Source organism: Asterias amurensis, chromosome 7 (genome assembly GCF_032118995.1).
Source record: "Asterias amurensis chromosome 7, ASM3211899v1".
In the NCBI taxonomy this organism is placed as follows: Eukaryota; Metazoa; Echinodermata; class Asteroidea; order Forcipulatida; family Asteriidae; genus Asterias; species Asterias amurensis.
The window spans coordinates 15,995-26,054 of record NC_092654.1 but is presented as its reverse complement, the minus strand read 5'-3'; the positions used below and the strand labels follow the sequence as shown (position 1 = coordinate 26,054).

The 10,060-nt window shown below is 34.1% G+C and overlaps 1 pseudogene; it reads left to right on the top strand.

Annotated features, from left to right (window-relative positions):
* The first annotated feature begins 3,285 nt into the window (after positions 1–3,285).
* On the top strand, positions 3,286–10,030 carry LOC139939679 (uncharacterized; annotated as a pseudogene).
* The last annotated feature ends 30 nt before the right edge of the window (positions 10,031–10,060 follow it).

Here is a 10,060-nt window from a genome sequence, read left to right as displayed (position 1 = left end):
CGTTGTTTGTTTCATTCACTATGTGACGTTTCATTTGAAAAAGGCGTTTACGAAATGTTGGCGAGAATCTGGAGCGCTTTGTCCACGCAAACAAGAATAATCTGCAATTGGAATACATAATCTGAGAAGCGTTACCGCTGTAACGCTTCTCAGATTCAAACTTGTTTTGATAACAAGTGATATCTTTTTCCATAACTGCTGTACTTCAAAATGAAAAGTTTCTCAAATGCGTTTTGCTTTCAAAAGCTGATGTGCTTCTTACAAAGTAAGTTTTTAATGCCATTAATTTTCAGAGTCGTTACCATACGTATACAGGGTCACCCGTGGTCCAGTGGTTAGACTGCAGGACTTGCAATCACAAGGTTGTGGATTCGAATCCTATTAAACCGCTGATTTCACAATGACTAAAATAAGTTTTATCGTCTAGTTTGCAAATTTCATTTTCTTAAAGTAAATGAATGTGCAATGCATATTATAATAAATCAAAGAAGTTTAAAGCAATTTTTGTATGGCCGTTGCCAGCTTGGCGTTTATCCCCTTGTGGGAGTTTGCTGAGTACCCTTGATGGGAAAATCATCTAAAACAGACCCTTTAATACAAAACCTTCTCATTCGGTTTCTTAATCTTTGACAAAAGGTGAAAGCTCTTTTGATTTTAGTTTAGCAGTTCTCATCAGTGTACCTTTTATAATTCATTAAATACACTTGACCCGTTTGGTTAGACCAGTATTCTCGATTGGTGTCACCTATCCCAACATAGGCATGAAATAACGAATCTGTCAAAAATTTGATTCAATTGGTTATCGAAGCTGCAAGAGAAAAATAAGAGGTGTTCCTGGCTGTTGACCCGAACACCTAAAAAACACCCTTGCTGCACAAATTTGTGTACTTTCAGATGCCTAAACATAATATCAAAAGACTTCAGACCTGAAGCGTCTAATTTCAACTCAGTAATTGAATAAAGCATGTTTTGTGTTCTCTGTCATTTGAAATCTATGATTTTCTGAATTAAACTCAATAAAATGTTATATTTAGAAGTTTTAATATGATGAGTTCGATGTTTTTTAAATTGAATTTTCCATTTTCACGCAGAGTAATGTGTTTGTTTTTACACTAAGGCCAAAAAAATAACAAATACCAGTTGATCTGATCGCCCCCTGCCTCATCCTTTTTTGAGGCCGCATCTTTTTTTTAATTACTTTTTAGTTTACTTTTTATTTCAAAAAGACAAGTTGTCTGTGTATTTCTCATTCAACCTAATGTTTTAAGAACTTGTATAACTGCACAAAGTAAGTGGTTACTTTAAGCTGAACAATTTGGGACAGTTTAAATAAAAAATACTTGGCGGCCACCTTTGAAAAAAAATTAAAAGGCCATCATCCTCCTCTTTTAAAAAAAAAACTCGGACGCACAACTGGTGGTTTCTTTTATTTGGTCTAAGATTATCTTATAAAATAATTATAATGGCATATAAAACAAGAGTGCCGAAAATGGGTGGGGCTTGTTTTTAAGAGAAATGCCAACGGAAACAACAATTATCTGTAGGGAAACACCGTTTATGACCTAAAAGACACAACTGCGGGCTCGTGGCTTATAACACACTAAAAAATATATTTTAAAGACAAGTTGCCAATATCGTTCGTGTGATTTGTTTTGTGACATCAAACTTTGTTTTACACTAATTAAGAAATCAATCTTGCCATAAAAGCCGGAATCAGAGTATTAACTTGAACCATGACTCTTAATAGGTGATACATTTCCATGAATTTGAAATACTTGGGACAATAATAGCTCAATGTTTGTCCAGATTGTGACAATTCAATGCATACTTCCGGAAATATGGCTATTTCTGAGCTCTTTTGTAAAGTGCAAAAACGCGTCTTGCAAATATGTTTTACTAAAAGGTGTGCATAAATATACAAACATAACACCTCGGTGTATGCTTGGTTCAAAGAGCTATTTATAAAGTGCTATGAATAGTTTATTGACAGAGCTTCAGGCAAAAGAATAGCTAGGGCTAGAAGACAGTTTTCGCACCTTTTGTTTGGGTCTTCATAGTGGCGAATACAAAGTGCAATTTAGTGCAGAGTACAATTGCATGGTTACTATCTGAAGACAAGATATAATTGTCATAAAAACAATGTTATTTGACAACGACCTTTGAAATTGTTGGCAGGGCCTGCATTATTGTTTGTGTCAGATCGGTTTATTGCTCCATGGTCAGATCATGCTTGGTTCGAGCTCTGTGTGCTCTTTTCTACGCATAAGAAAATTAATTTGTTTACGCAGTAGGCCCAGGGAAGGGCTCCGGACTCTGGTCCGAAAAGGGGCTGAAATCGAATCCCGCTAACGGAAAAATCGGAGGCGTTTAATATAAACAAAAAATCAAATAAAAGAAGTGCTTAGGTTCGTTTTAAGTTTTAAGTTACTTTGCTAAGCACGTATATGGGCGGTGAGTATGCGCGGTGAGTCGAGACTTCGCGTCCGGCCACTCACCGTGCTGCCACCACCTTGAATCGAACCGGGGACCTCTGGCTTCATAGCCCCCCCCCCCCCCCAACACACACCCCAAGGTTAGGATACGTTGTTGTATCTACACAATGAATGACCCTCCAAACGTTATTATTCAAAATATTTTTAAAAGCCTGCAAAATGATGATAATCAGCTTTGCGCATTATTTTTGGTCTATTTAGTGTGTGTGTTCTTTTAAAGTGGGATGGGTGGTTTTTAACTGTGGGTTAGGTTTCAAGGAAGATTCTTTGTACAGGACGGCTCTGTAGAAGTGCTGGTCACCTGTTCCTCCTCGCCACTCACTGGCTTGGTATTTTTAGCTATTATTTTTGCTTCTTTGTTTCTTTCAATGTATCGATTTGTATATTATTTTGTATTTTTATGCCAGTGTAAAGTCTATTAAAACTTAAAACTAACACGTTCAGCTACTTCAGGACCCAGCTTCAGTTTGGACTAATTTTGTTTACAACGTAAGTTCAGCACAACTCAATTTTTGCCGAGAAAAAAATGTTAATCGGGGGCGACCTTGTCATTCATGGTTGTCTTGTGTCCATTTCTACCATTATTCTTGCTTTGTTTTCTTTGCTAATGAATGTGCTTTAAACTGTTAATATTGTGTCAGAACAATTATTTTGTTAGAGAAACAACCAACAATAATGTGAAAAGAACATGTTCCATTATTAATTATTTTTTACGCATCAAAATTTAAATCTGATTTTGCTTTTTATGGAGTGCGCCCTCTGTAGTTCATTTGTAGGTAACTATGATGTAATGTGTCGTGCTCATGGAGGGAATGTTTACATCCGACGAGTTTGACAGATGAGTAATTCAACAAAATGTCTGTTTTGAGGGTGATCGAAGAATTCTTATTAATAGTGGCTGTCCATCAAAGTATTGAGTATTACTGCAAGCTGAGAATCATGCATACATTCCGTGGTGACTAGTGTGGTAGGTAGTGAAAACTGAAAGACTAGACATTCTGTTTTCCTTCGTCGTGCAAACACTGACTGTACGTACTGCATGCTGTGACTCCATCCATGCTGTGATTTAGAAGCTGTTGACAGGACGTGTTCATCGTAATCATGTCCTAACTTTTGATGTCTTTGGATGATCTTCTTCCACGATACAACCAATGGTAACCATGTTAACTTTATCTATCACTTATTTAACTCAAGGAGTTCTCATTGTAAAATATAAATCAGGTTTTGTTTGTGCACATCGACATGATTGATTGTTTTTTATAATATAAATACTCGTAGAGTCGTACTTCACGACTAACTAATGTCAGGCCGTGCAAGTGCAATGCTGCATTGAGGTGAACAGACCCTCTTGCATGTGACACCATCTTTGATACCAAACAATGCATAAACGGCAACATTTACGAGCTGCGAATGACTCTCACTTTGTCAATGTGTAGCTGTTCGTTTAGTAGCCGTTCATTATGTAGGCCCCAATAGCACTCCTTTACTTCAGGCCCTTTTCATTAGCCTGGAGGCCCCTGTATTTCTACTGCTTGAACACCAATCAAACACCTTTAATGTTATTTCTAAAGTTATGGATCCTGCTGAGTCAACCAATGTAAATGTAAACGTAGTTCATTAATCTCAGCAGTGAGAGAAGGCTTTTGACTTCTTATGGGCTGGGCTATGCAAAATGTTCTATAGTAGATTGGTCTATCAGAGCTCCATTTCAATTAGTTATTATTATTATTATTATTATTATTATTATTATTGTTATTGTTATTGTTATTGTTATTGTTATTGTTATTGTTATTGTTATTGTTATTGTTATTGTTATTGTTATTGTTATTGTTATTGTTATTGTTATTGTTATTGTTATTGTTATTGTTATTGTTATTGTTATTGTTATTGTTATTGTTATTGTTATTGTTATTGTTATTGTTATTGTTATTGTTATTGTTATTGTTATTGTTATTGTTATTGTTATTATTATTATTATTATTATTTCATTTTATCACAGCATGCAAAAAGAAAGATGTCATTTTCCTTTATAATTATTATTATTATTATTATTATTTTTATTATTATTATTATTATTATTATTATTATTATTATTTATTTGGCCAAGATTTCAACAAACAGTACAAGATACAATATTATCGTACTAAAGAAATATAACAGTATAAGAAACAAGGAATGTAAGCTTATGACACCTAGAACAATTGTAAGCCAATGATTGAATGAGACAGAGCACTGGCAATCAAGCAAGACAATTATAAAAAACAGACAGGACAAGCCCATTCTAAGACGGTCAGGATTAATAAAAGTGAACCTACATTTGTAACCACTGTGACTCGGAAGCCTATCAATCAATCTTAAAATGGGAATAGAATCTTTAACAAACATTTAAATACAGTAAAGATAATTTTTGGAAAATAATAAATATGAAGAACAAAATAAATATGTTTATGTTAAGAAAAACCTATTTACATGAAGCAAGAATATTTGGAAGTGCACATTTGAGTATAAAAAAGCTGACCTAAAAACAATGTATGAATGAGGAAATAAAAATAAAGAGATTATGAAAAGGGCTAATCTTTATCAACAGATAAATTAAAAACAATTTGGAAAAAAACCTCTACAGGTTCTGGAAGTTGCGATAACATAACCCTCTCCGGCTTCGCCATCGGGAGGAGGGTAACATTATCAAACTACAGTTCAATGAGGAGTTTTTAGTTGAATCTTTTATTTTGACTTGAGTTGAATTGTAAAGTAAAAGTTCTCTGAATAACTTTTCACAATCAAATCAGCACCACCAGTGTTGTGTGTGAAGTAATGCTAAAAATAAAACTTGTATCTTGGATGTGATTTGACTTAAATTCACTCTATTACTACCTGTGTTGCAGATCAAACTATCCTCACCTTACTTCAAATGGACTTGCGAGGGCGCTCCAGCTTATGTATGCTGTCAACTTTGTATGCTGTCAACCTTTGTGTGCTGAGTGCCTCATCTAAGATGGAATGACACTAGGAAAACTGCTTACCAGTCAACCAGCACCTCTCCAACCTGGATGCTTAGTTTCAACTCTGAGTTGACATATAAAGGTATTTTGAGAAACATTTCTATTTTAAGGTGCTTTAAAAAAAAATTAAAGGTATTATGAAAAACATAGATATTTATTGTTGTTGTCTGGGTAAAAGTTTTTTGAGGAGAAATTTTTTTTCAGTAAAGTGTAATAGTTTTTTTTTTCTTTTTTTTTTTCCTTCTCAATTTAAAGAAATTATTTTGAAAGGAGGAAAACATTTCCTTTTTTAAAAGAAGTACTTTGTTCAGTTTTAGTAACAATTGTTTAAAGGTGTTTTTAGGAACATTATTTGTTGTAAAGATATTTAGAGAAACATACGTATTTTTTAATGTGTTTTGAGAAACTTGTAAAGTAGTTTTGAGCAACATTTTGTTTCCCAGTGAAGTGTAATAGACTTACTTTTAACCAATAGAGGTTTTTTTATTATCCCAAATTACAGATATTATTGTGAAATGAAGAAAAACATTTCCTGTTTTACCAGTCCTTTTTTTGTAGTTGATTGTAGTTGAAGTACTTTGGTCAATTTTGGTAAAAATTGTAAAAAGGTGCATAAAAAAGAAATTAAAGGTGTTTTGACAAAAAATACTTGTTTAAAGGTGTTTTGGGAAACTTCATTACTTTAAAGTAATTTTAAGGTGTTTTTAGAAACATAACATCTTATAATTTTTTTTTAAACATAATTTTTTTCAGTGAAGTTTATTGTAATAACATTTTTTAAACCAAAATGTTCTTAACCTTTTTTGTTTGTTAAACTCAGAGTTTTTTTCCCCAAACCATCTTTAAAATCAAACTTAAAATTAAAAAAAAAATGTTTGATGTCTTTTATTTGATTACTGTCGATTACCTTTTTTGAGTACACTGTGTTTTATTTTCACAGTGTGCTGTTGTTCCTGGTCAAGGTCATGCTACAGAGGAAACATCTTCATTACATCTTAAACATGGTGAGTAAACATGATATGCCAGTGCACTAAACTTGATCATCAACGCTTGACTGTGAGTTTGTGGAAGACAGTCTTCCTTTAGTCACTTGACCCTGTATTATGACAGCTGTATCTTTACTTGAGGCAGACATCTTTCTTTCCAATTGTTACCTTTTTTTTACAGCTGCAACCAATCACCACAACTTAACTTTTCCCAATATTTATCTAGGATCAATGTACATAAATTTGACCAGGGGTAAATTTTTCCCTGGTAGGCCATCAAATCATTTTTTCAGTGGATAAAAATGTTTTTTAGTGATCATTTTAAAATTCCAATTCCTAAACTTAACCTGATTTCCAAATCTAATCGAAACACCATGAACAACCCTAACCCTAACCCTAAGAGATTAATGTGAAGTTTAATACAAATTTCTTCGCATAATTTTATGTACAGTGATTGCATCTGAACAAAAAATCCCTGTTTGTTCAAACTGAACAATTACTCATGGAGAAACAATTTTTTTTCTCTTTGATTTTGCCAGTGTCAGATGCAATTGTGTGCTATGCAATACTGTCTGCTTCGGACACTTTTGCATATGCAATTGTGTCCGGGGCTATGCAAAAACTGTCCGGTGGACATGTACATGACTATACATGTATGTGCGCGCGTAAGCAAGCGTGCATGCACTGAACCTAACTGTATGCAGTATGAATATTCACGTACTTAATGATTGCAGCGAATACCCAACAGCTGAAAATTTCCCATGTCATTCATGACATGCACTAGGCTTGTAAAAAAAAGGCGAACTAGTTCTGTCAATCAAGGGTGTTTAATTTAACTGCAAAGATGGTTTTGCACGGGGGCGGACACAACGGCATATGCAAATGTGTCCGGGTGACACAATTGCATTTTGCAGCAGTGTCCGGGCGAACATGATTGCATATATGCAAAACCGTCCGCGGACATTATTGCATATGCAATACTGTCCTCCGGATAGTTTTGCATAGAGAACATAATTGCATGTGACACCGGTTTTAGCAGTTTATGAGTATGACAAACAATTTTTTTTTTCAAACACAACTCATATATTTATTGAAAACAAATTTCTGGTCAATATTGTCAAATTCGTTTGCTTTGGTTTAAACTGTAAAAGATTTATTATTGAGAAATGTAGTGTTTTATGTGGTTTATCATTTGATTAACTTTTTCACTCTTTGCTTAAAATGAAGAACTTGTCATCGATTTTTAAGAAACCCTTTGTTTTCTTTTGATGTTAAGTTTATTGGGACACTAGCTTAGCAATTTGTGATGGCAAATATATATGTTTCACTCAAAACAGGGCCCAATTTCATGGCTCTGCTTAATACCATACGCAACAAACTAGGACAAGGGAATTTTGGCTTTTAAAAGCAATTGTGTACTCCACTTTGCTAGGCATTATTTTCACTTACACAGCAAGCACAGAAATTGGGGCTTGCCCTGCGAGTGCAGAATGGTGAAGCACAGAACTCGGCAGAAGGCAATGCCATGAAATTGGGTCCAGGAAAGTTTGTTGAGGGTTAACTACATACTGCTCATTCTATATATCATTCATGATATATTATTGAAATTATTTTTATGGTTTTCTTGTTCATGTGCAGGTCTGACATCTTACTATCAACTGAGCTGTGATGATTGATTTCAACATTTACATCTGCTTGAGATTCCTACATGGACAGCAACGTTTGGATTCCTTCATGGACAGCGACGTTTTGATTCTTACATGGACAGCAACATAAGGATTCTTACATGAACAGCAACGTTTGATTCAGACATTGACAGCAACATTTGGATTCCTTCATGGACAGCAACATAAGGATTCTTACATGAACAGCAACGTTTGATTCAGACATTGACAGCAACATTTGGATTTCTTCATGGACAGCAACATTTGGATTCTTACATGAACAGCAACGTTTGATTCAGACATTGACAGCAACATTTGGATTTCTTCATGGACAGCGACATGAGGATTCCGTACATGAACAGCAACGTTTGATTCAGACATTGACAATGTTTAAAGGCAGTGGACACTATTGGTAATTGTCAAAGACTAGCATTCACAGTTGGTGTATCTCAACATATATGCATAAAATAACAAACCTGTGAAAATTTGAGCTCAATCGATCATTGAAGTTGCGAGATAATAACAAAAGAAAAACACCCTTGTCACATGAAGTTGTGTGCGATTAGATGGTTGATTGGGAGACCTCAAGTTCTAAATCTGAGGTCTCGAAATCAAATTCGTGGACAATTACTTCTTTCTCAAAAACTATGGCTCTTCAAAGGGAACCGTTTCTCACTATATTTTATACCATCAACCTCTCCCCATTACTCCACACCAAGAAAGGTTTTATGCGAATAATACTTTTGAGTAATTACCAATAGTGTCCACTGCCTTTAACCATAGAGGAAGGACAGAGACACATCTGATTTGTGCAAACTGTGTAGTAAAGAGAATTTAAGTTAAAAAAACACACAATTTGAGACAATTAATTTTGGTTCCCATACACCTGTGTTTTTTATCACTGTATACTCAGTACTTTCCTAAGTCCTGTGAACAATTATCACAGGCATATTACTCGGGTGGGATTTGAACCCACGAAACCAAAATTAATATTCTTTATCCCTGATACAAATTTAACACCTATTTAATTTGAGACTAATATGGTTCAACTGAAGGCACTGTACACAATTGTCAATAACCAGTATGCACACTTGGTGTATCGCAACATACATGTTTGCAGGAAAAATGTAAATATCAAATCTGTAAAAAAGAATTTACTCAATATTGGTTATGAATCAAAGTTGCAAAAGAAAATGATAGGAAAAAACCTTGCTGCATGCACTAAGTATGTTTGCTTTCAGTTGCATAAAAAAAACGCTTCAGGCCTCAGGTTTTTGAGAAGACAACTTTTATTTCATCATGTTTTTAAACAGTAAAAAATCAAATGTATCCATATCAAACTTTTTTAAGGACTTTGAAATGGACACCCTACCAATTAACATTTTCAGTAACTGTGTACTTATTCATGATATATTATGTTATTAGTGTTGGCACATTTTTTTCCTCATCAGAGTGTTAATATATTTTATGTCAATAATTTCATGGTAAAAGCTGATAAAAATAAATAATTAACTTTTATTTATGTTGTAAATAAAAATGGTACAATATAAAGAATCTTAACCTGTTTTTGTGTGACTATCATCATTTTGTTGTCAACCCTCTAATTATTTGCTATAAACGATTTATAGACTTCATAAAACGAAACAAATATTTGCACATCAAATTTTGATAGCTTGTTCAATTTTTATGATTAAAAAAACCCAGACAAACAAGTCTTTTTTTCCTTCTGGCCGAGTGAATAAATAGTTACCAACTTTGGGGGTCTTTTTTTGCTAGTCTTGATTCAAGACTCTGCTACTAATATTGTCACAAGAGGGCGCGCTCTTACCAGCTACCGTACGCTTAATACATGCATATATATGCACGTATATCGCATGTCATTCTTACGTTTACCACACCGAAAATTTTTTTTCAAA